The sequence below is a fragment of the Bufo bufo genome, chromosome 2 (assembly GCF_905171765.1).
Source record: "Bufo bufo chromosome 2, aBufBuf1.1, whole genome shotgun sequence".
Lineage (NCBI taxonomy): Eukaryota > Metazoa > Chordata > Amphibia > Anura > Bufonidae > Bufo > Bufo bufo.
In genome coordinates, this window is record NC_053390.1 from 709,699,241 (window position 1) to 709,726,660 (window position 27,420).

The following is a 27,420-nucleotide window of genomic DNA, read 5'->3' on the forward strand; positions in this document are numbered from 1 at the left end:
TATGCAATATGTTGCAACCTATCTTGTCAAGGTTTAGGTGAAATTTGTCACCTGTGTCCCACAAAAGCTCCTTCTGCAGTTCCTACCTGTCTTTGGCCATTCTTGCCATGGTATTACCATGTATGTCCCCTTACTTACAAACCTTGAATGGAAGCCTTTCTCCACCATTTGAGCTTCAGGCCTATTCTTCTCCCTAAATGGTACCCATGCACATAGGATGTTAGTTGGCTGAACTTGCTGATTTCAGCTGTACTGACTATATAATGGGTAGGGGATGTCCTGACCGCCTCCCCCAGTGGCATATATCAGGAAAGATTGGACTGGATTACGCACATGCCAGATCCTTTGTTTCCACAGGAAATAAGCACTTGGAAGAGGAGAACGGCAGCAGCTTATTTCACCATTGAAAAAGCATGCATGCTGGAGTACGCCAAACATGCAGGTGTATGTGGGAGTCAGGAAGAATAGATATTGGCCAGAACAGCACTCAACTGCCAGCTATCTAAAGTGTACAGGCACCCTAAAGCTGGGAACACACATTAGATACAATCGTTCGGCCAACAGCTATCTCTATTGACTACTTAACAGTTCCTCCGTATACATGCACTTTCAGCTCAGCCAAACGTGTGTGTGTATTCAATGGGTAAAGCAGAGAAAGCTGCTGGCAGACACCTTTGGTGGCTTATCTCCTGGGAGAACATATTAATCTCGACTCTTCTCTCCTCCGACATCACCTGTCAGAGTTGGGCGTTCCCTTATACATTCTCGGTGGGTTCAGCCAACAATAACATAATTTGTATGGGGCCTTAAAGAGGTTCTGCAGCTTTTTCCTACTAAAGATCTGTCCTCTGGATATCCTCTGGATAGAGCATCAGCATCTTATTGCTGGGGGTCGTGGGTATCCCAGGACCCCTGCCAATCAGTCGTTTGAGAAGGCAGCGGCGCTGGCAGTAGCGCCGTGGCCTTCCCATTGTTTCCCGCAGGCCCACTGATGTCACAACTAGTATCACTGGCCTGGGAGTGGGTAAGCTCAACTGAAGTGAACAGGGCTTAGCCATGCCCAGTCCAGTGATACTAGTTGTGAAGTCTCCGTGCCTGCGGAAAACAACGAGCAGGCCGTGGCGCTACTGCTAGAACTGCTGCCTTTTCAAACAGCTGATCGTGGGACTCCAGAGGATAGATCATCAGTAAGAAAAAGCTGCAGAACTAGAGTTGAGTGAACCGGAACTGCAAAGTTCAGGTTCGGTGTTCGGGTGATGTACCGCCATGACCAACTTAACTCGCACCTACTGTGTCCTTCTCCCATACCATGTAGATTGTAAGCCCTCATGGGCAGGGCCCTCTCTCCTTCTGTACCAGTTTGTAACTCGTCTTGTTTATGCTTAGTGCAATTGTCTGTATTATGTACAGGGAGTGCAGAATTATTAGGCAAGTTGTATTTTTGAGGATTAATTTTATTATTGAACAACAACCATGTTCTCAATGAACCCAAAAAACTCATTAATATCAAAGCTGAATATTTTTGGAAGTAGTTTTTAGTTTGTTTTAGTTTTAGCTATTTTAGGGGGATATCTGTGTGTGCAGGTGACTATTACTGTGCATAATTATTAGGCAACTTAACAAAAAACAAATATATACCCATTTCAATTATTTATTTTTACCAGTGAAACCAATATAACATCTCAACATTCACAAATATACATTTCTGACATTCAAAAACAAAACAAAAACAAATCAGTGACCAATATAGCCACCTTTCTTTGCAAGGACACTCAAAAGCCTGCCATCCATGGATTCTGTCAGTGTTTTGATCTGTTCACCATCAACATTGCGTGCAGCAGCAACCACAGCCTCCCAGACACTGTTCAGAGAGGTGTACTGTTTTTCCTCCTTGTAAATCTCACATTTGATGATGGACCACAGGTGAACAAGGAGGCCATGTCATTAGATTTTCTTCTTTTATACCCTTTCTTGCCAGCCACGCTGTGGAGTACTTGGACGCGTGTGATGGAGCATTGTCCTGCATGAAAATCATGTTTTTCTTGAAGGATGCAGACTTCTTCCTGTACCACTGCTTGAAGAAGGCGTCTTCCAGAAACTGGCAGTAGGACTGGGAGTTGAGCTTGACTCCATCCTCAACCCGAAAAGGCCCCACAAGCTCATCTTTGATGATACCAGCCCAAACCAGTACTCCACCTCCACCTTGCTGGCGTCTGAGTCGGAGTGGAGCTCTCTGCCCTTTACCAATCCAGCCACGGGCCCATCCATCTGGCCCATCAAGACTCACTCTCATTTCATCAGTCTATAAAACCTTAGAAAAATCAGTCTTGAGATATTTCTTGGCCCAGTCTTGACGTTTCAGCTTGTGTGTCTTGTTCAGTGGTGGTCGTCTTTCAGCCTTTCTTACCTTGGCCATGTCTCTGAGTATTGCACACCTTGTGCTTTTGGGCACTCCAGTGATGTTGCAGCTCTGAAATATGGCCAAACTGGTGGCAAGTGGCATCTTGGCAGCTGCACGCTTGACTTTTCTCAGTTCATGGGCAGTTATTTTGCGCCTTGGTTTTTCCACACGCTTCTTGCGACCCTGTTGACTATTTTGAATGAAACGCTTGATTGTTCGATGATCACGCTTCAGAAGCTTTGCAATTTTAAGAGTGCTGCATCCCTCTGCAAGATATCTCACTATTTTTGACTTTTCTGAGCCTGTCAAGTCCTTCTTTTGACCCATTTTGCCAAAGGAAAGGAAGTTTCCTAATAATTATGCACACCTAATATAGGGTGTTGATGTCATTAGACCACACCCCTTCTCATTACAGAGATGCACATCACCAAATATGCTTAATTGGTAGTAGGCTTTCGAGCCTATACAGCTTGGAGTAAGACAACATGCATAAAGAGGATGATGTGGTCAAAATACTCATTTGCCTAATAATTCTGCACGCAGTGTATGTGCACCGCTTATCATATGTACAGCGCCATGGAATGAATGGCGCTTTAATAATAAATAATAATAATAATAATAATGTTCTGTTATAACATGGTTATAATGGAAAATAATAGCATTCTTAAAACAGGATGCTAAATAAAATGTCTATTGAGGGGTTAAAAAAACCAAAAAACTCACCTTATCCACTTGATTGCTCAGCCGGTATCTTCTTTTCTTCAGGACCTGAAAAAGGACCTGTGGTGACGTCACCTCGCTCACCACTTGGTGAGCGCGGTGACGTCAACGCAGGTCCTTTTGCAGGTCCTGAAGAAAAGAAGATACCAGCTGCGCAATCAAGTGGATGAGGTGAGTTTTTTTGTTTTTTTAACCCCTCAATAGACATTTTATTTAGCATCCTGTTTTAAGAATGCTATTATTTTCCATTATAACCATGTTATAACAGAAAATAATAAAGTGAAGTTCGGGTCCCCACTGACTTAAATCAGGCGAACCCGAACTTCTACAGATTCGCTCAACCCTATGAAGAACCCCTTTAAGTTAATAAGAGGAGCTGCCATTTTACTGATACAGTTGAGCTGCAGTCCGGTCAAGGTCACCGTATATACAAGCCCGTTAGCTCAAATAACACTTGTGCTAAAATGAGAATTTCTACAGAAATGCAAATATTGGTCACTAACATAGGTCTGGGACTAAATAATGTCAAACCTATATTCTAAACTCAGGACTTATTTAGTCTAAATTCCCAAGTGCATCTATTGGGATCTCTTAGCTACAGGTAGTAATAAATGATCGATGACACTGATTTCAGGCAACACAATTTAAAGGGAGTCTCTTAGCAGTTTTCACAATTTAAAAACAGCTCCTCGAACTAGGTAGGGCCATGAAAGAGGAGAAATATTTCTTTTTGTGAAGATAATCTGGAGTGGTATGAAAATGAACTTTTATTCTGCCAGGGCCCTGGAGGAGCTTCACTGTGAAATGCTCTCTGCTCTGAGCTGCTTCATAGCCCCTCCCCTCTGCTCTGAGTGACAGCTGTAGGGGACTCCTAGTTGGATGCTACAGTTGTCACTCAGAGCAGAGGGGGACGGGCTATGAAGCAGTGGAATGCAGAGAGCACTTCACAGTGAATCTCCACCTCCAGTGCACTTGCAGGAGCATTGCCTCGCAGAATAAAAGTTCATATTTACCCTATTCCTGCTAACAAAAGCTTCACAAAAGTTAAGTTTGTACTGCTCTACCAAGCTCCTACCTAGTCCTATCAGCAGTTTAGCATGATCAAAGCTACTGACAGACTCCCTTTAAATGAGAAACACAGAATATACAATAGGATTAGACTTGACACGCATGTTTGGAACTTCACACAGGGTTATCAAGAATGTAGCTCACCATTTACCTGGAAAACGTGCTCCATTTGAAATTGCTCAGTTCTTATGAATACATTTGCCCCTAAGGAGGCTTCCTCCGCAATGTGCAGATGAAAGGCTTGACTTTACAAGGTGGTATTTACATTTGCTTTGACCCATGGGTATTTCTTTTTACTGATTTAAAATAAAAAATCTTAAAGAAGGAGCCCCTAGGCTACCTAAGGTTAACGCCTTATGTCCATAATACACGCAGTTCTAAAATTGAGGTGACTCATATTTTATATCCTGAAAAATGTATATGACTTAGTTGCTGTTAACATCTGCATCTGAGACGCACATCTCAACAGAACCTGTCGGACCAACTTATAAGTCACTGGTATTCAATGGGGGCTGCTGCTGGATCTGCTGCTTCTGTTATAAACTGAAGGCAAACCATAGATGTGAACCGAGCCTGAGGCTGTATCTTTGTCTTGTATTGTGCAATTGTTTGATTACTAGTTGCAAAGCAGTTTTCAAACATTCGTTCCCAATAACTGGCTTGTGGAAGGGTGCTGCCGATCACCCCAGGAATGTGCAAATGCTATTTATCGGGTGAAAGCACTGTTGATGTGGACACCATAATCATTGTTTCTGAGCATCACATTGTCCCCTGTGAGGAGGGATCTGCTGCCCAGAAGCAATGAATCTGTAGTATTATCACAGTAGTATCATACAACAAAAGTGACTGATGCTTGACAATCCGCTGACACAAATGAACGGTTCATTCCCAATATTTGTCTGCAAAGTTGGCCCAGGTAATAGGGCCTTTAAAGCATAACAAATGTTTCTACAAGCTTTGCATTAATCAATAGTACAGTGAGTGAACATGCAGAATAATACTATTTCGGTCCATTATATGACTGTATCTGCCATTTTTACCAGTTTTTCCCTGTGCATGCTAAATGTCTAGTTTGCTGTTCTCCTAGATCTGGAGACTAACTGCCATCCACTGCACACAGAAAGTAGAGGGGAATTTGCTTCCTAACCCTCTCCTACTCACTCAGAAGCAACCCCTGGCTCATGGAGGACATTACAAAGAAGTACTAACTTGTATGGTTGTAAATAAAACATTTGGACTGAGATAAAAGCTTTCTGTTGATCTGCAGCAGTCTCTTTGGTGTCTCTCCTGGAGTGCTGTCTCTCCTGCTCACGCCTTTCTCTCCCATCTCTATAGCCTTGTATTGACATGTGTAATGTGATCATTCTGTGGAGCTGATCTACCTTGGATGGGTTTAAAACTTTCTCAAAGTGAAAAACAATTAGCAAGAGGAGCGGGGAGGAGGTAAATTGAAAATAACTAGATATTTATCTCTGATAAGATATATTACAAAGTTTCTTATGGTCGTTTGGACTATTGATTTATGCAAAGTTGTGTGAAACATCAGCGACCATTTAAAGCTGTTGTGTACTTCGAATTGTACAGATATAATAAGAGGCCAGCTTTTCCTCAAACATTGATTTCTTCTCCTAAAATTACTGGCTTGCAGTGACAAACAATATCATTAAACCTCACTGTAGCCATAAAGTAATCAACTTACAGCCATCTTCCCTTACTAGATCATAAACATCCCTGATTGTCTTATCTCATGTCATTTATATTGAGAAAACCAATATGATCAGATTGGCTAAAGTAACAGACAGGACTGATTTTGGGGAGGGGTGGAGATGGGAGATCTTCAGAAGCAACCCACAGTTACCTATCAATCCTTGACTGCACTAGGTGATATAAAAAAGACTTTTAACTTCAGGGATTAAAATGTTTTTGAACAATTTACCTTAAATGTAAATGTATGTTCTCTAGGGGCCCTAATGGTGAACCTCTATGACCACTAGAATGGGAGTCCCAAGTTTCCCAATCCTCCTCCTCACTGCACAACTACAATGGACCTGCTGCTCCGCTCTACAGTACGTGGCTAACACTAAATCTAAAATAAATGCAAAGCAAATGTAATCTTACACCAATAACAGAAGGTTTAAACAAGTATTTAATGTATTTCATGGGTTTGCCCACCATCAGATTACATAAACAGTACTCAACGAACAGCACTCAGCTCAGTGTTCATTCTGCTCCCACCGTGTTTCCTTCCTGCAGAGTCTTAGTGGCCTACGTAAAAGGTCTGCCAATCGGCCACCTTGTTAGCTTGTTTGTGATTGGATCATTAATGTCGGCATACAGAACATATTACAATTTGTAAGCAAGGGATTTGCTTCCTACAATGAACAATCACAATAACGATCGTTCTTCCTCCATTCATTTGCATCTGACCAAGTGTAGACCGACTTATATATCTTCTATTGGTGCTCGTTCGTGGATTGAAATTCCTCTGTATAAAAGGACTCTTGGGCACCTATGTATTACTGTATACACATTAGGCCTCATGCACACGACCGTAGTTCTGGTCCGCATCCGAGCCGCAGTTTTTGTGGCTCGGGTGCGGACCCATTTACTTAAATGGGGCCGCAAAAGATGCGGACAGCACTCCGTGTGCTGTCCACATCCGTTGCTCCGTTCCGTAGCCCTGCAAAAAAAATATAGCATGTCCTATTCTTGTCCGTTTTGCGGACAAGTATAGGCATTTCTACAATGGGCCTAAATTGCGGAAGGCACGCGGGCGGCTTCTGCTTTTTTGCGGATCGCAAAAAATGGAACAGTCGTGTGCATGAGGCCTTACACAGATGGAGGAGGAGATCCAGGAGGGGTACCATTGTTCTGATCCATAGTTTTTTGCCATTATAAGGGGCTCTACTTGATTGACAATTGGTAACTTTGTGTTCCTGTTTTCAATTGCTTTTCTGGTGGTCTGAGAAATAAAGTTCCAATTAGTTGGCTGTCATTCTGGATGTGCGCAGTTTTTGCATGTGTCTGTCTCTTGAACAGGAGGGGCATCAGGGTGAACATCACAACCCATGGTACCTGTTGCCCACCTACTGGAACACTCTGTAATTAGACGACATAATGCTGACAGTACATCACCTCAGTCCTTGCAGAATAACAGGTTTCTCCATAACTGCAATCCCTTATGAATTGCAAAATATTTTCAGGAGCAACAAAGTATTGTTACTGTGGAAGATGAAGGCAAGATACAAGATCGTGTTCCTAATGCCTAGAGGGAAATGTAAACCATGTGCTCTGCCTTGTGTCGTGCACACCCGTCAGCCGGCGTTCTGCTCTCACATGTGTTCATATGAACTTTAACCTTTATTTTCAAACAGTATATAATATATGGATGTGACATCAATACTTCTTTACAGGGAAAATGCGTCTTCTTCATGTTATTCTGTGTAGAACATTGAGCCTAAGCTTAATAAATGACACGCTGGGGCAGCAGAGATGCCCACTGGAGACATTCGGAAAAACAGCCTCCTGGACTCAGCTCTTCTGTACAATAACAGCGCCTGCTAAGTATAACCGAGATAACCCAATACACAAACAGCTAGTTATCCTAGACTAGATCATTCCATAGCTTCCTTCATTATCTGTGACACAGGGAGGAGGCCTCTGAAGACCACCAATTCATGCAGGAGCAGAACATCACTTCATACAGTTCGAAGAACCTTAGGCACTCCAGAGGAGATGATTCTGAGGGCCCACCCGTTGGGCATACAGGACATGTGCACATCCATAATCATTTTGCCCATGCAAGATGTATCATCAACAAGAATTAAAGGGGTTGTCCTATAAAAAATATAGTCACTGAGCTGCTCGATAAAATATAGCTGTATAGCGCCACCTGCTGTGTGTCTCTTTCCATATTTTTTGTCCACCTCGCTGAGGTGGTCGCACACAAGCTCAGTTTAACTCTTCAACTGTTATCAGCTGTATCTCCTGTTAGAAGCTATGGCAGTTACAAGAAAAGAGCAGCACCAGGAAGGACATTCCCCTCGAGAAAAGACACGCCACCTGAGCTGTCAGCCGGAAATAATTAGAGCAACGAATGGGGAGATCTCTGGTTCCATGTGGGCTACAGGGCTGGTTCTAGCAATGTTGGACATTTTCATGTACTATATGATGTCTGATTTTAATTTGTTCACCTGAACCATGGCATAACCCCTTTAATAGGATATCTAGTTCAGACACAGACTGCAAGGGGCCCCTATGGAAGAAAAGTATGTGGGCCCTTTTTAACAATAGTTAACAGTCGTTTATATGCAATGAGGTAGACATTAGGAAGCATAGGTTTCCTTGATTAGATGGTGGTGGGTCCCTTTCCTGCTGGGCCCCTGTGCAGCTGCACAGACTGCAGATATCTTATATCCAGTCTCTCCCGTTTTATTAGGGTCCCATTATTGGGTCCAGGCTTGGGCCCACTCTGGGACTCTGGTTAGCCAGACCGACCCTAGAGGGGATTATAGAGTTAAACAGCCAACATTTGGATTATAATGCACAGTGGCTCCTTTGCTTCTAGGACTCATGCACTACCTGTACTACGTATGGCCAGATGTCCGTTCAGACTATCAGTCTCTTTAGAATAGAACATTTCAATGTGACGTCTGCTGTGAATGTAACATCTGTTATTAGGCATTAGGTAATAAATGAGCGTGCAAGGTGCTGAAAAGTTAGATACCTGAGATGAAGCAGAGCTGAGTTTGTCATTAGTAGTATAAGGTCCATTTATGCAATTTTCAACATCAACAGTTAGCAAGCGTCAACTTCTGAAATGGTTAATGGCGTTGTCCAAGATAATTAAAAATCTCAGACAAGCCTTGCAATAACCGAAAATAAAAATAAATCATCTTATACTCACCACACTCTGGTCCGGTCTTCCTGCTTCTGCTCGATGTGGGGATGTGCTGGTTTATTGCACATGACTGCTGCAGCCAATCACTGCCCTCAGTGGTCTAAGGCAGAGCACAGCGACTGGCTGGAGTGGTGACGTTCTGTACACCTGCATGTCACTGTGCACGTCACCGTTGTAGTTAGTAAGGCTAGGTCTGCACGACGACATTTGTCACGCAACATTTTGTTGCACCAATGTCGCGCGACAATTTTTATAATGGCAGTCTATGGTGTCGCATTCGAGATGGATTTTTCTGCGACTGTCGCAGTCGCAGCATGTCGCAGGTTGCAGTGCGACACCATAGACTGCCATTATAAAAATTGTCGCGCGACATTGGTGTAACAAAATGTTGCGTGACAAATGTTGCAGTGTAGTTGTGCCCTATCTGTCGAGTGACAAATGTTGTCGTGTAGACGTAGCCTAAACCAGCAGCAGCAGGAGGACCAGACCAGAGCGATGGACAACGGAGCTGGACAGAGGAGAATATATATAAGCTATTGCAGGGCTTGTCTGGAATTGTAGTTTTCTTTGACAACCTCTTGTAGGAAGACCTGTAACCTCTCCTGACATATTTGCGGAATGAATGCGGACCTAAAATTGTGGAACGAATGCGGACCTATTCATACGGTCGTGTGAATGCACCCTAATGCGTAGGAGAGTCTCCTTCGATGACAGATGTTGGGGATAGAGACCCGGGCATGTTGGATTTCAATATGTCTAATCCTTTTGTTCCCAGTACATGCATGCTCAGCCAAATAGACGGTGCAAGTGCATAGAGGAATCGGGGGGGGGGGGGGGGTGTATGGCTGGTTTCAGATAGACGTGTACATTTACTACCATCCCTAGTACTATGTAGAAGACGGGGGACAGCAATCACGTTATTGCTGATAGTTGCTGTTTTACACTGCGGAATCATTGCTAAATAAGCCTATAATCAGTTCGATTTTGTAACTGCTCTTATATTGGGATAGATCTCTCCGATTATGGTATCACTAGGTTTGTGCCTGGGGATTATGTACAGTATGGGGAATGCACTTGTTGTAATTACACATACAACAGTCGATGCACAAGTTGTCCCGGTGGACCGCACTGCATCCTCCTCCCTTCCTCGCACACAATGTGGCGGTGCACATTCCACACTATTGTATTTCTCTTGTATACACAGCTGGGAATCCAGAGGAAAGCAAACTATCTGCAGCCAGGGGAGAGAGGAACCATGTGCCCTGCAGCCTCCCCACCACTGACTCATGGACGGAGAGGGGGAGGGGGAATAACATCTGTCTCGCAGACAGAATCCTAAACTTTCCAATATTGGTCACTCTGCTGCTAATAAACAGACGGTTCTCAGTTTGTGCACAACATTAGAGTGAGATGGGAGGGGGAGTAATATCTGGAGAGGACCTGCCAAGTATCACCCAGATGTTACTCAACGGTCTGGACAACTTACACTTTATTATAGAGTGCTGCCACTTGGACACTAAATCACTGGTGAGTTAGGGTCAGCTCCCCAAGACAGTGAGACATCCCTGCCCACAGATCATGGTATAATTCAGAGGAGTTAAGGTATAGCCGCATGGTCAGGTATCTGCATGCAGTTTTCTTTCATATGAGCGGCACAGAGATCCGCCAAAAATGTCTAAAATCGGCCAGCGGTTTGTGTCCAGCTGATTCTAAACATTTTTGCTGTAATATAGCTGGATTTCCCGCCGGACCCCATTATACTTAAAGGGAACCTGTCACCGGGATTTTGGGTATAGAGCTGAGGACATGGGCTGCTAGATGGCCGCTAGCACATCCGCAATACCCAGTCCCCATAGCTCTGTGTGCTTTTATTGTGTAAAAAAAACAATTTGATACATATGCAAATTAACCTGAGATGAGTTCTGTCCCTGACTCATCTCACACACAGGACTCATCTCAGGCTAATTTGCATATGCATTAAATCGGTTTTTTAAGGCTGGGTTCACACCTGAGCGTATTCGATAAGCGCTGTTTACAGGCGTTTTTATCGGGCGTTTTTGAGGCGTATTTTGGGGCGTTTTTGTATTTTGGAAACGTGCGTCGTACACGCGTTCTTGCTATTGACCACAGAGGCGTACAATGAAAAACAGAGGTGTTACACACGACAATACGCCCCAAAGAAGCTCCTGTACTTCTTTGGGCGTAGGGCGTTTTACAGCGCGTTCATACGCGCTGTAAAACGCTCAGGTGAGAACCATGCCCATAGGGAAACATTGGTTTTTGCCTGTTGAGCGTTTTACATTGCGTAGGAACGCGCTGTAAAACGCTCAGGTGTGAACCTAGCCTTACACAATAAAAGCACACAGAGCTATGGTGACTGGGTATTGCGGATGTGCTAGCGGCCATCTAGCAGCCCATGTCCTCTATACACAAATCCCGGTGACAGGTTCCCTTTAATGAGGTTGTCCGGGCTTTTTAATATTAATGACCGATCCTCAGGATAGTTCATCAATATTAGATCGGCAGGGGTCCAACACCCGGCACCCCCGCCGATCAGCTGAACGGGGAGATGGAGCACACAGTGCACACGTGCTGTCTCCCCTCTCTCTTCCTGCCCACTGCTGCTGTCCCATAGACATACAGCAGTGGACCCACACCAATATGATATTGATGACCTAACTTGAAGATTGGTCATCAATATTAAAAAGCCCGGACAACCCGTTTAACAGGGCTGGCGGGCATTGCAGTTGCATGCGGCAGTGCTCGATGTGAAAGTAGCCTCAGGAGTGAATTAATAAAAGAGGAGACATCGCATCTGTCCTTCATACTTCCTCCCCTTTTATGATCCTCTGCTCCTGATTAGGGCTTCCAAAACTGTATCAGGAAACCCTTACTATTCAGAAGCCTAGGAAAGATGGGTACGGGCCCCTTCACATATATCCAGTAATCTGTTTCAGTTCCTCATCAGCCGGGAAGTAGACAATGCCATAGGGGAACTGAAGCCGGAACTGACCCTATAGTTTTCTATCGGATTGTTTTCATATATCGGCTGCATCGGTTATGACGCAAGACGTCAAATAACGGTGGACAGGAAAACGCCACATGGTCAGGATTTGTGCCTGGCGCTATCAGTGTATAGAGGCCAGATCTGTGTACTGAAGTGCAGTACAGTATATGAGTTGTGTCCGGCTCCGGCATAAAACAACTTATATGTGAAGCACACCTAACAACTCGTATAAGAGTAGTAATGGACAGCAATGGACAGATTTATAACCATCTTGACAGCAGAGGGCAACTCAAGGACTTCCACAGTAGTTGCTGGTGTTTTTTTTTATATTTTATTTTCTGTAAAAAAGCAGGATAACTTAGGAAGACGCAGCCTTTTGTTGCAGACTTCAGAAGCTACTAACCTTTCCGGAGGTACTATTACTGGGAGTTAACAGCTTCATGTCACCTTCTGAGGAAGAGGCCATTAGTCATGAGGGAAGTCAGAGCTAGAGGGGTTGGAATGATACAAGGAAGTCCACCGACCACCCTCATTTTCACACCATCATTCAAATCACAGCAGTGCTAGAAAAACGCAGTGAGGCAAGCGGTGGCCGACCACCAGCGATAATCCAATATTCCTCTATTAATGATTCTTAAGTAAGTTCAAAGACGGCTGAGACACCATGACATCCCAGCAGCTCAATGCCTGCAGTGTTTCAGCCGGTGATTTATTGTGTTTAGCCCAATAAGTGATTGCTTGTGGCCATATTGCGGTGAAGTTAGCAGAACGAGGGTGGCCTTTTCAACCACGATACATTTATCAGGAAAACACCATTAAAGTGCGTCTTGTATCTAATTCACTAGCGGTAAATGATAGAAGCATTGTGTTGCTGGGACTAGGAAGCTATGGCTGATATGGCTTTATAAAGGATATTAACCTCTGCCAGACTAAGTCGCTAATTAGTGTAAACATAATAATAACAATACTAATAATAAATAATAATCATAATAAAGTCTTACTCCCGATAACAGACCTGGGAGTAAATCTAGATGTCAGATTTAGATATTTCTTACTCATATAAGGTTTTAGGAAAGCACCCACTTTCCCTCACCCCACACTTAAAAAGGGCAAGTCTGGGGGTACTTTCCCTCGCTCCTGTGTAACTGATTGACTGACTAGATTTGCTGTTCAGGGCTCTAGGAAAGATCCGATGTCTTGTCATCCAGCTTTCCCATTAGCAGATACAACATCAGAGCAGATTTCCACGGTGGAAGCCTTCTTCAGAGACAATCTATGATTTATGATGTATAAACAAAGCCGGGCTTCTAATCCTTTTAATGCATTGGATTTATTATTTTGCGTTGTGATCGTATTAAATATATCAACATAATACATATATCCTATATTTATGATATATATATAATATATCGTAAAATAACACTTCTCAGCTTAGGACCCTGAGGATATTCATTATTTAATAACGCCCAATACAATTCTGCAAATAATACTAGTAACGTCACACAATACAGCAACGATGCCAGACCCCTAATGGAACAAGCAATGCAAACCAAAGGAGCGGGAACATGTAAGACCACCTACTACTTGGATATTGTAAGCGGTCTGTTTGAATTCTCTTCATGGATACCTGTTACTGAACAGCAGAGATTGAGAATTTTCATATTCAGTTTTGCCCAGACTACCATTTGCTAAATAATCCTACATAAATTATTCAATATGACAGCTGGAGAGACTGCATAGAGCACACACTGCCATGATAACCTAGCTAGAAACATTCTTTAAAGTGATTGTCAGTGATAGCACCATAATGTTCCCCCAAAAAGGGCAACACCATATGCATTTTCTTCTCAAGACCCTCTAAAATGAGAACATTTAATACCGAAGGTCTAGGCGCAAACAGTGTTTTTTAACTTTTCCCTCGATGAAGATGCACTACCACTTGCATGGCATAGAGGGCGCTGCACTACAATACATGAAGTTACCTGCAGCTGAAGTTGGATGTAAATATACTATATATATATATACAGCTATGTAGCTTTACGTTTTCTTCTATTGAACATAATATTACATTTTCATGTGATCCAAAATCACAAACATCTGTGCTATGAAGGCACCACCATGGCATCCAGGACCCTGTGAATACTGGGGCTACATAGTGTGGTGGGTGATGGAAAACTTACCAGACCAGCTGGATCTTTTATTTCTCTTCTAGGTTATTTTATGGATAACCCATCAGCTTCTGCAAATGGATCTTCTGCTCTGTGAGAACTTTTAGCTCTTGCAGTTCCTTTTTTTGCATAGCCACAAGGAAAAGTGCAGGGTCTACAGTCAGAACATCCACAATCCAGTCTCAGCATCACCAGCAAACCAAGTATCCTCAATCTCTGGACATTGAAGACATGATAGATACAGGAAGAAAGGAGTAGCCCACTCTGGAAGAAGGCAAGAAGCAAAACACAAGGAATATCCGAGGGAGAGAGGAAATCCAAGTTGTCAGGACATGTCTGAGCAGAGCACAAGTGATTGAAGTTGAGGAGCTGCTGTAGCAGAGTGTGGTTCTCCCTGTGCCTGCCTCTCCTGCAGCCACCACTGGGACAAGGCTCTTGGTGACGTCACAATCTCCTCCACCACCCCCTCACTCCATGGACAGGGTAGCCTGACAGCCCAGGGACTGTGCTCTGTGCGTCCAAATAGTCACTTCTTCTTCTTCTTCAACCCTACCTGGGATTCATTGTATTGCAGGCTGGCTTCTCACTCTCCTTGTTTCGTTGTATCCTGCTAAGCTATTGCTTATCCTTCCTCATGTGTATTGCTCTTGACAATCCTTTTCCTTATTAAGCTTTTGCTTTTCCGTCTTCATTTTTTATTTTTTTTGCATCCCTGTATGTTTCTCCTATCAGATCCCTTGTCACATGCTCCCTCCCCACTATTGATGGGCACCTGAAATGAGAGAGGAGGACTAGACACAGATGTCCCTGAGCTAAATTTAAAAAGCACTGATCATTTGTCTCTATTGACTTGTCGAGGAAAAAAAAGATTCAGAGCAAAACCCTGCTGATCCGTGAGCCATGGCTTTGTGATTAGACATCCCAGGAGTGACACACATCCCTTTACCTTGATTTAGTTCAAAGAACGGAAATGTTAACGCATGCAAAAAAGATTTTGTGGTGGGGGAAATGTTCTACGGTCTGTAATAGGATTGGAGGGGGTCATCATGTGTCTTGTCTGAAAGAAATCTAAATCTTGGTTGCGTTGGATTGGGGAGAGGGAGGGTTGAGAACCTTTTTGGTTGGTGTAAGATGAGGCAGCTTCAGACCAGGAATAGCAGGCTTTCTCCGAGTTGTCGACTGCTGAGATAACTACGCTGATTTTAAGGCTCCTGCCTTTTCTTGCGCTAATTAATGTACTATTTCCCGATCGATGCAGCTTACAAGACTTTTATATTCAATTCCATCCAACTCCTGAGACTGTTAACATACATTTTTTATAAGCCTTGCTTGTTTTTGCTTCAAAACATGATGCAATTTTAGAAGTGAATATTGGTAAAGTTGAAGACAGATATAATTGTCATATATATATATATATATATATATACAGTACAGATCAAAAGTTTGGACACACCTTCTCATTCAAAGAGTTTTCTTTATTTTCATCACTATGAAGGCATCAAAACTATGAATTAACACATGTGGAATTATATACATAACAAACAAGTGTGAAACAACTGAAAAGATGTCATATTATAGGTTCTTCAAAGTAGCCACCTTTTGCTTTGATTACTGCTTTGCACACTCTTGGCATTCTCTTGATGAGCTTCAAGAAGTAGTCACCTAAAATGGTCTTCCAACAGTCTTGAAGGAGTTCCCAGAGATGCTTAGCACTTGTTGGCCCTTTTGCCTTCACTCTGCGGTCCAGCTCACCCCAAACCATCTCGATTGGTGTTCAGGTCCGGTGATTGTGGAGGCCAGGTCATCTGGCGCAGCACCCCATCACTCTCCTTCATGGTCAAATAGCCCTTACTTTCAAAGTTTTCCCAATTTTTCGGCTCACTGACTGACCTTAATTTCTTAAAGTAATGATGGCCACTCGTTTTTCTTTACTTAGCTGCTTTTTTCTTGCCATAATACAAATCCTAACAGTCTATTCAGTAGGACTATCAGCTGTGTATCCACCTGACTTCTCCTCAACGCAACTGATGGTCCCAACCCCATTTATAAGGCAAGAAATCCCACTTATTAAACCTGACAGGGCACACCTGTGAAGTGAAAACCATTTCAGGGGACTACCTCTTGAAGCTCATCAAGAGAATGCCAAGAGTGTGCAAAGCAGTAATCAAAGCAAAAGATGGCTACTTTGAAGAACCTAGAATATGACATATTTTCAGTTGTTTCACACTTGTTTGTTATGAATATAATTCCACATCTGTTAATTCATAGTTTTGATGCCTTCAGTGTGAATCTACAATTTCCATAGTCATGAAAATAAAGAAAACTCTTTGAATGAGAAGGTGTGTCCAAACTTTTGGTCTGTACTGTATATATATATATAGATATGAGGGACCCTGGTTTCCTTGGGTCAAAATTCATTGACTTATTAGGAGCATGACTCTTTCCTGTCCTACAGATGTACCTTTCCTTACCTTGTCTCTTGATTCAGAATATCCTAATATGTGTGGTGTGTAATGACCAGCTTTAAAAAAAAAAAAAAAAAAAAGATACTATGTCACAAGATGTCTATTATTTTTTTGTCTGTGTCCAACCAATGGTGGTTTTGTGCATTGTGACCTGTCAAGGGTTTTGCTAACCTGGTGTGAAATTTTATTGAATCAGTTTCATGAGAACCTACAGGCCTTAAAAGGAACTGATCACATTGAATGTGCACTCCAATCAGCATAATATAGAGCAGGCATGGCCAACCTGCGGCTCTCCAGCTGTTGTAAAACTACAACTCCCACCATGCCCTGCTGTAGGCTGATAGCTGTAGACTGTCCGGGCATGATGGGATTTGTAGTTTTGCAACAGCTGGAGAGCCTCAGGTTAGCCATCCCTGATATAGAGCATGAGGAGCTGAGCAGATTGGTATTTAGATTTATGGGAAAATATTCAGTAAAACCTGCATTTTGTGAATTGAAAAGTCTTCATTTTCTAGGTTTAGTAGTCCAATGGATGGTCCTATTTGTGGTTGACAGCTATTTCTGTATGCACATTCATATAGAGAAGTCTGTCAGTCACTTATAGGACCATTCACTGGACTCCTAAGCACAGTTAAATAGATATCAATCCGCTCAGCTCTTTCATATGTTATACAAAAACACTCTGCCCATAAATTGCACAGTATTTTCAATCTGACATGTTCTCTTAACCAAATTAGAGCTAAGGTTAGGGTGGACACATCTGTGTGGTGGTGAGCAAAGCGCTTCGGATCAGAGATCTGAAGTTGCTTCGTTCAAATTTTTGTTTGACTGCCGTACGGAGACCCGTCTCCGTACAGCATTCAGATATATGGGCTTTGCGGAGGTGAAATTTGTTAGGTCGGAAGTCTCACGAGACTTCGATGAAGAACTTTGGCATTCGATTCTTCAACTTGAAAACCATTTTAAAATTGGGATCCGAAGTCGACTTTGGTACTGACTGGTACCTCTGTACCGAAGCCAACTTCAGATTGCAGTTTTAAATTGGTTTTCAAATTGAAGAATTGAATGCCGAAGTTCTTCACCGAAGTCTCGTTAGACTTCCGACTTAACAAATTTCACCTCCGCGAAGCCCATAAATCTGAATGCTGAACGGAGACTGGTCTCCGTACAGCAGTCAAACAAAGATTTGAACGAGGCAACTTCAGATCTCTGATCCGAAGCGCGCTTCGCTCAACACTACATCTGTGCAGCAATGTCAGATCACATAAAGGTTAACTAGAGCTCCAAATGTGCAAACCTATGCATCCCTCAATGGGGCACCACACAACAGCGATATTTGCTGACAAGTTTGTTCTCCTTAAAGGAGTACTGTACCTAGAATTCATATTGGTATCAATATGGTTCTGTGAGATGAGATTGTTATTGATTCCCAAACTGAAAAGCTAGGCAGTCATTTATTGTGTGTTATAGGTCAATTTTTGGCGCATTTAGGTCACAGAATCTGTGATTTTACCCCGCTCATGTCACCTTTGCAAAGTGGCAGAAAAGGGGGGGGGGGGGGGTTGGCATGGGTGGGGAAGAGGGAGGGCTGGCCGACCTATCTTATTCATCATTTTCCACGCCAGTTTATGGCATGGAAAATGGCCTTAAGCTACGTTAGCAAGGGAGCTGGCGTACATTAAAGCATGTCGCACGGCTTGCGGCAGCAAGTCCCAAAGTTGCATAACTTAGGTGCATGCACCATCAGCGCACAGGGATGGCTGCACACAGGGATTAAGACCGGCGTATCAATTGCCGGTCTTAATAAATGTTCCATGTAGTGTTTTTTTTTTATCACCTCAACCTTCGAAGTGGGAATCGGACTTGGGCTCTTCCATTTCTGATAGACAGTAGAAACACATTTGGGACTCCAAACACATTAATATTAGAGACGTCATTTCAGGTACTTTTTTATTGGTACTTCTAACTGCGTTAGAGGATGCCATTCTGTGGGTGACATGCTTCAAATCTGGTGGGCTTGCCCTCGAGTAAAAAGACTCCGGATAAGAATTATTTACACAGTAACAGGTTCTAATATCAAAAAATACCCATGGGAGGCACTACTTAAGAGAATCCCTAGAATTCCCTCGCACCCACAATGGTTGATAGACTTTTTCTTTTTGGCCACCAAACAATTTCTGCAGACTGGAAGTAACCTTCCCTAGACTCTTCTGAATTGAAAAGTAGGCTAGACTTTTATATGGTTAATATATATTTTAACTTTATTCTAGCAGACCGTCATGACCGATTCTTAGAAATTTGGACGCCTTGGACAGGATACTCCCTCCCTACTTCTTACAGCAGACCCCTGCTTTCTATTTATGAGTCAACCTATATGTGTCAATAAGTGCTTACCTTGAGTCTGCCACCCCATGAGAGAGATAAAGAAAAAGTGGAGTGTGAAAAAAAGGCGGCGGAAAAAAGGATTGGGGGGAATGGAGGGATAGGAGGGTGGGGTAAGGTTGGTGTGAGTTTTTGGGCAGGGAGGGACACCAGAGGATGTCAAAACGAAAGCCAAAAAGTCAAAGAATAAAGTGATGAGGCTGCTCACACTAGGCAACGGTCTGACTAGCAGGCCGTAGTGGACAAGACTTAGAAGGGAAAAAAGAAGATAGTGGAGCGCCAAGACAAAACACAGGAAAGTTAAAAGCTAGATCAGTCAGAAGGAGTCTAGCTGTATGGTGTCAGGATAGGGACCATGGAATCCCGAGGTGTGGGGTTAACAAGTTGTTGAAAACCCACTATAAGGTGATAGACACCCAATACCTGAGTGGTCCCAGAGGGTGGGTACACAAGAGAATTTGTCTTAAGAAATAAGCAAATAAAAATAAAATCACTAACAGTAAAATCAAAAGGTATCCGTAAGATTGGATCACATTAGGATATACAGTATACACACACTGTGTGTTACTCACTTCACTAGGGAGGGTGGCGCAAGATAATCTCAAGACACTTGACGCCAGCCCCTCCCTCGCCAAGGTCGCATGTACAATGGTAAACTCCTTGACGTCCTCCAAATAGATGACCCGGTGGACTCTCAATATGAAACAAGGTAGTTCTTTATTAGGATAAGCTCTGCGAGTTTCGGGGTATTAGACAGAGGAGTAACAGTTAGGCATTTACAAGGGTATATAGACACTACACACATTAAAGGGAGAATGGTGCCACATGGTGAGACGTGTACTTCCGGTCACTTGACTCCGCATAAAGATGTGACTTTTTGTTAAAAAGTCGCATTTGTGAAAAGAAAACCAACTCGTCGTGGTAACAAGTGATAGATAAGTATTAAAACAGGATGCACTTATTTTTATCTAATATAAATTAGCTAAACAACAGGGTTTTGTCACTAAATTGACATTCAACAGAAACAAAACAATAACAAATGCGTCCAGAGAGACAAAAAACACAATTTACCAGTGGAAATGTCACAAATATGCTTCAAAAGTCGCAAATATGTTTCAAAAGTCTCAAGTGTGGTCTGGTAGGGGGGTGGCTGAAATTTTGGTTTAAAAAAGTCACATTTTAGTGCCATTGGCGTTAAAATGTCGCAAATCGAGAGATATAGGCAGATAATCAAGTTTAAATTTTAAAAAGTCACATTTTAAAAGTGGCGTTTACCTTTTGTATATGAGGTGAAACAAATCACCTCTTTTGATTTGTAATGATAGTATTTTTTTGGCACAAATTACACCATTATTGATAAATGCTCCCCATTATATATTGTCAGTGTCTGAATTATATGTTCTAACTGTTATACTTTGACTGACAGAATGGTTCTTAAACCGGTTATCACTTAACTTTACCCTCTACTCATTACCACTTCTGCACCCTGCTACAGTCTTTATTGGGCTAAATACAATGTCATCTTATGCATTTATTTCAGGTCCTGTACACTATGCATTTTTATTTCTTGCAACTGTTTATGTTCAAGTGTAATTTACCTGGTTCACCAGAAGGTGTCAACAAGTAGCTACAGTTAGAGAGAATGGAACCCTTCTTTCCATTCTAACCCTCTCTCTAGGGAAGGGAGGAGACTAGATAGTTAGAGTTAGTCTAGCTTACCCCCTGCTTGGAGAAGGAAGCAAGGGCTGGGCATGTCATGTGCCCATGCCAAGCCTTGTCTAAGCCAGCTAGAGCACCTTCAGCTCTGATGGATATGGAGGCTACAGCTTGAAGCCTCTGAAGCCAGGAGGAGAAAGTTTTCCCTGGACAAATCTAGAGTCAGACTACAGAGAGAAGTTGCAGCATACAGCTAAAGCAAAGTTATTCAGTCAGCCTGGCAGCACTGCAGAGCCAGAGAGCAACTGATGTAGCAGAGTTTAGTTTTTTTTTGCCTGCCAGAGTTAATGCTAAAGCCTGCTGGGAACCAAGATAAAGCCTGAAACAGTTGGAGAAGCATTTATTCAAGTAAAGCTGTTATTGAACTTCATCACAAGGTCTGGACTCAATGTATTTCTTCAAATCCCTCAATTTTTCACCCTATTTGCTCTGCTTTGGACAACAACGCCTGGGATCCAGCGTATCCAGGTAGGAGCACCGTGACACGTGCATAAAACATTAAGGGACATTATAGGCTACCCTATACCACTCTGGCATTCCTACACCTGGGTACCATCTACCACAGTATCACTAAAAAGGGACCCTGTGCCCTTGTTGCTTGACTGCAACAGACGTCACGAAAAACATTTACTTAAAGGGACCCCTGGCCGTTGTCATGCGTCACATTTGTACCATGCTCAAAGGCTGCAATAAAATGTAGAGGCATTCCCATCTGGGTATCTGAGCTGTGTAGCTCCGGTTCCTGAGTCCTAGGGAAAACAGATGATTGGCCACGGTCCCAGGAGTCGGGCCACCATTGATCTGATACCGAGGAGAGGTCATCAATAAGTAAGTAAACTCCACATATAAATATGAAAGCCACATTTTAGAGTTCAGTTCCTATGAAAATTGCCCTTAAGACGCTAAAAAGATGAATTCAGAGGTTGTAAAAGATTTTGAACTGTTGAGGACTCCAATGCCTGCCACAGACGTACCCTTGAACTGTATGTGCTGATGATGCCATGGTAAGGACTGTGTTATATACTGGTTTCTGTTACTCTAAATATTGTCAGCAGGATATATATGTATACTATCTGACATGTTTCATTTTATGTGGTGAATGCTTTTACTCATGGGTGAATCTAAAGGCTTATGGGCCCTGGTGCAAGAGTTCAGCTTGGGCCCCCCTTCCCTTAGGGCTTTGTGGACAGGGACAGGGAAGCACATTGCCTTCATGCTGCCTGAGGCAAAAATTTAAACAGCACCCCCCCTTCCACCCTATGCCAAATTCTTGACCTAACACCTTCCCTCCAGCCAGAGGTGTAACTTGACCAGAATGCACTTTTTATAATACTGGTTGTCTTCTTATGTGACACAAGGGTCTTTGGGACCCCTCAGGGTCCCGGGCCTGGTAGCGACTGCTACCTCTGCACCCCTATAGCTATGCCCCTGTGTATAACAATGTAACGTATGTGATTATGTACACAGTTGCTTTAACCCTTTGCAACCTTGTTTTTACCTTCCTGACAGCCAAAGTTTGCAAATCTGACATGTTTCATTTTATGTGGTGATATCTTTTGATTGAGTTTACTTAGGGGCATAGCTAAAGGCTCCTGGCCTTAGGCTCATGGAAGTACATAGCCTGCCTCCTGCCTGAGGCAAAAATTGAAACGACCCCCCCCCCCCATGCCAAATTCTTGACCTAACCCCTTCCCTCCAGCCAGAGGTGTAACTTGACCTGCATGCACTTTCTATAATACCAGTGTCTTCTTAGGCATCACAAGGGTCTTTGTGCCCCTCAGGCTCCTGCTACTGCGACTGCTACCTCTGCCCCCCCTATAGCTGCACCCCTGCTTTTACTTATCCAACCGATTCTGAGAATGTTTTCTTATGACACATCATACATCATGTTAGTGGTGAATTCGAGTCAATATGACTTACCTCTCTGCTTTTAAGACGGATGTTTATACCTCATAAAGTAGTTATTAAATAACATTCACCATATGTCTTCTTGTTGGCAATATTTTTTAAATAAAGTGAGCTAATGATACCCGCGCTGCCATTACCGTGAGAAGCCACACTATACTGTAAAGTTTTGTGTGAGTCCTGTCGCTGCTGGGTTTGAAGGGGTTAATTGCCTACACCCTTAAATTTAGTTTCTGAATATTTGTGTGTTGCTGAACCCGCGCTGACTCTGCAAAAATGTCTTGGGCGTGTGATGGGTGGATCGCGGTAAATGAGCGACCTATCTTATCACAGTTCAGTATAATACATATATGAAGAACTAAGAATAATGAATCCTGCTGTTATTTACATTCATATGGAAGTACTGTATACAGACGCAGAGAATTCTTGCCAATATCACTGCGCTGTGAAATTAATCCAAGGGAGTCTTTCTTCTGTGTTCACTCCCGGCTCTGATGCTGTCTTCTGCTTCCTCTTTTCATGCGCGTGGCTCCATCCGGCAGCACAAACGCGCGGGGGAAGCGGCGTTGTTGTTTCCAATGGAATCTTCGGTGTGACGTCACACACATGTACTACGGATGCCTCCTCAGTCCACCAAACCTCGGACGCGTTTCGGAATAGACGTATTCCCTCCTCCTTCCACAAGGGTCTTTGTGCCCCTCAGGCTCCTGGGCCCGGTAGCGACTGCTACCTCTGCCCCCCTATAGCTACACCCCTGCTTTTACTTATCCAACCGATTCTGAGAATGTTTTCTTATTAGTGGTGAATTCGAGTCAATATGACTTACCTCTCTGCTTTTAAGATGGATGTTGATACCTCATAAAGTAGTTATTAATTAACATTCACCATATGTCTTCTTGTTGGCAATATTTTTTAAATGTCATTTTTTTTTTTTTAGGAGGTTAGAAGACTTAGAATTTTAGAAGCAATTTTAAAAAATGGAAAAAGATTTGAGAGACGCACAGGACTGAGGAAAAGGTCTGGAGGAGGTGCTGCCAGTAAAGAGGATCCGCCCTTCCTCTAAAGTGTATAAATATAGATAAAGAGTATACTGGGCACACTCGCTTATGCAGAATCATACATTTTATTAATACACATGTAAAATACAACAATTTATTCTATAAACGCATAATCACATTAAAACCATATATGGGTAAAATGGAATATGATAAAATATATAACACCCTAAAATCACTGACTTAGCGACAATAGCTAATAAAATAAAATATAATAAGACCAGCCGTCAGAGGGCTAAAACTGGAGAATAATCAGTCCATGCAAAACAGAAAATCGGGAGATCCCGACTGGTGACTTATGCTAGTCTAATAACTAGCCTAGTAATGTCATATAGGGTTCACAGTCCTGGCCCGTTAGAGGAGAGTGAAAATGCTGTGGTTTAGAACAGTTCACTTCAGTGAGTGTCTTTGCGGCGTCCCGCTTGTACTCACTGTGCAGTGCGGTTATTTCTGTTGGTAAGATTGGAGACCAAGAGCCTCTCGGATACTCCTGTCGTAGCTGGATGGTGCTGTGGCTTTATTCCCGTGACTAGACAGTCCTCTGCCTACCGCTCCGTAATAGACAAGAGCCGGCAAGCACTGGGACTCAAAGTTCTTTTCCCTACGTCGGCTGGCCTGCCTCACGCTCCTGTGAGTATCCACGTGTATTGCGCTTGTAGCCGCTGGCGTGTCAGGGTTTAGTAAGACACGGAATCCTCAGTAGATTTTAAAGTTCCAGCATATCCTTCTTTGAGATTACTTTGGGGGTCTCTTCACCATTTACAAATTTTGTTAACCCTTTATATGTTCTACAAGATGGGCGCCATGTCACTTTTGAAGAGACTTTGAGGTACCTCTACAGTGGAAACTGCATCCTAATTTGATCCCAGTTTGGAAAGTACGTGCCTAAAGAAATTTATTGAGGTGTGTACTGAACGCTTTGAACCCATAGGAATTTCATAGAATTTAGAAATACTTGCATGTGAAAATGGAAAGTTTCATTTTTTTTCAATAAAACATTGCATAAGCCCCACATTTTTCAATTTGACAAGGAGTAACAGGAGATAAAGCATCCCAAAATATGTTACCCATTTTCTCCTGAATAGGGTACACTCCTTCTGTACCAGTTTATAACTCATCTTGTTCTTGCTTATTGTACTTGTTTTTTTATTATGTGTCTACAATGCCATGGAATGATTGGCACTTTAATAATAAATAATAATATCTAGTCGTAAACTGCTGTTGGGGCACACTGCAGGGTTCAGAAGCGAAAGAGCACAATTTGCATTTGAGGCCTAGTTTGGTGATTTATACAGAACTGGCCCATGTTAGAACATACACCCCTCACATTATTCATCAAGGAACTGTAGTGAGCATTTTGACCCAACAGATGTTTTTTCAAAAAAAGAATTCACAGCAGATGGTGCAAAGTGAAAACTGCAATTTTTACACAAATATGCCAGTTCAGTGCCTAATATGTTGTGCCAATTGTGTGCCAGCATGAAGAGCAAGCTCTCGTATTATTCAGCTGTGCCCTCTGGTTTTAGAAACACCCTACATGTGGCCCTAATGTTTTGCTTGGATATACAACTGGGCTCAGGAGTAAAAGAGCACATCCACATTTGACCTCGGTGACTTACACATCTTGTGCTGACAACTGTAGAGGCTCTGGGGTGAAATAATAAATGGAACCCCAGAGAAGTGAGCCTATATCGTAAACTATACCCCCCAATATATTTATTGAGGGGTGGAATGAGCATTTTGATGCCACAGGTATTTAGCAGAAATTAATGTGCAGTAGACTGTGCAAAGTGAAAATTTTAACTTTTCTACAGATATGGCATTTCAGTGCCCAATATGCTGTGCTGAGCTGGTGCCATCTGAGACTCACACCACTCCTTTCAACTAATAGGCGGATTCTACTGGGTACAGAAATGCCATAAATATGGACATAATATAGACACCTCTTCACATTTGGATGCTTTGATAGGGACCGCAGGCCAGAAGGGCAGGATCTCCCAATTATATAAATTATTAGTTAGGTCACTTTTTAATGAAGTCACTTCCCCAGGTCAGAAGGCTTGGGAAATTGACTGTCCAAGGGTCACGTCACAGGAATGGGGAAATATATATGCCTATTTAAGATAAGTATCACATAATGCGAATCACATTTTGGTACAGTTTATTTTTCTACACAGAGTGTATAACACACCGAGTTGGCTTAATAAATGTGGATTAAGAGAATCTTCGAAGTGCCCATGATGTGATGAACAGCGGGAAGATTTCTTGCACATGTTTTGGTTATGTCCGCATCTTAAAAAAATTGATGGTAGTAAATCTGTTTGCACCTGAATGTTGGATATTGAGTGACTTAACCAGGGTAAATTGCCATAAGGATAAAAAGATTCTTTTGATCAGAATTATGTTTCTAGCCAGACTATTGATCGTTCGAGTTTGGATCTCACAAAATATTCCTAAGTTCAATGAATGGTTGTACCTGGTCAATAAAGTTAGGAGATATGGGAAGGTTCTATGTAAAAAAAAAAGAAACTCTGAGGATAAATGGTCCAAGATATGGGGAGGTTGGAACTGGTACTTCTTTTTTATGGCTTCTCCCCCCCCCGCACACACACACACTTTTTTATCTAAAAAGAGACACATTGCAAGAGAGGGAGGGTAGGTTTGGGTTGATTGGGATGGGTAAGGGAAGGAATAAGAAAGAAAAGGAAAAGGAGGAATAAGAATTATGATGTAATTGATTAAATATGTATTTGTTTTTGTTCGGTGTTTCCTAAATAAAAATGTTTAAAAAAAAATATAAAAAATGTGTATATTGTATGGGCACACGGCAGGGTTCAGAAGGGAAGGAGCACCATTTGGCTTCTGGAGCATGGGTTTTGGGCACTACATCACATTTGCAGAGACCCTGAGGTAGCCATACAGTGGAAACCCCCTATAAGTAACCCCATTTTGGAAACTATACCCCTCCAGTTATTTATCAAGGGGTGGAGTGAGTATTTTGACACCACAAGTGTTTTGTAGAAATTAATGAGCAGGGAACTGTGCAAAATGAAAATGTCAAGTTTTCCACAGATATGGCATTTTAGTGCCCAATATGGTATGCCCAGCATGTGCCATCTGAGACACACTACACCCTTTAAATTGTTAAGTGGGTTCTACTGCCTATTTTCTGAGAACCATGCAATTTAAAAATTTTTAACTTTTTTTTTCTCTTTATGAAACTGTGTGAGGGCTTATTTTTTTTTGGGGGGGGGATTAGTTGCCTTTATCATTGGTTCTGATCACTTTTGATTTTGCTTTTTGAGAAGCAGGATAAAAAAAAGGCAGCTACTCTGCCATTGTGTTTTTGGATTTTGTTATTGCAGTTATCATTGTGTGGGAAAGAAATTTAGTTATCTTTATTCTGCTGGTTAATATGATTACAGAGATACCAATTTTTTTTTTTTTTTTTATGTTTTACCTCTTTAAGGCTACTTTCACACTAGCGTCGGGGTTCCGCTTGTGAGCTCCGTTTGAAGGCTCTCACAAGCGGCCCCGAACGCATCCGTACTGCCCCAATGCATTCTGAGTGGATGCGGATCCGCTCAGAATGCATCAGTCTGGCAGCGTTCAGCCTCCGCTCCGCTCAGCAGG

General features: G+C 42.6%; 1 protein-coding gene across 1 annotated transcript in view; it reads right to left on the bottom strand.

The window, feature by feature from the left end:
* The window catches only part of FAT1 (FAT atypical cadherin 1), a 227,191-nt gene extending 212,319 nt beyond the window's left edge, over nucleotides 1-14,872 (bottom strand). The window contains exon 1 of the mRNA XM_040418765.1: nucleotides 14,277-14,872. The gene's annotated coding sequence lies outside the window, so the exon portion shown is untranslated. The remainder of the gene's footprint in view (nucleotides 1-14,276) is intronic.
* Between the last annotated feature and the right edge of the window lie 12,548 nt (nucleotides 14,873-27,420).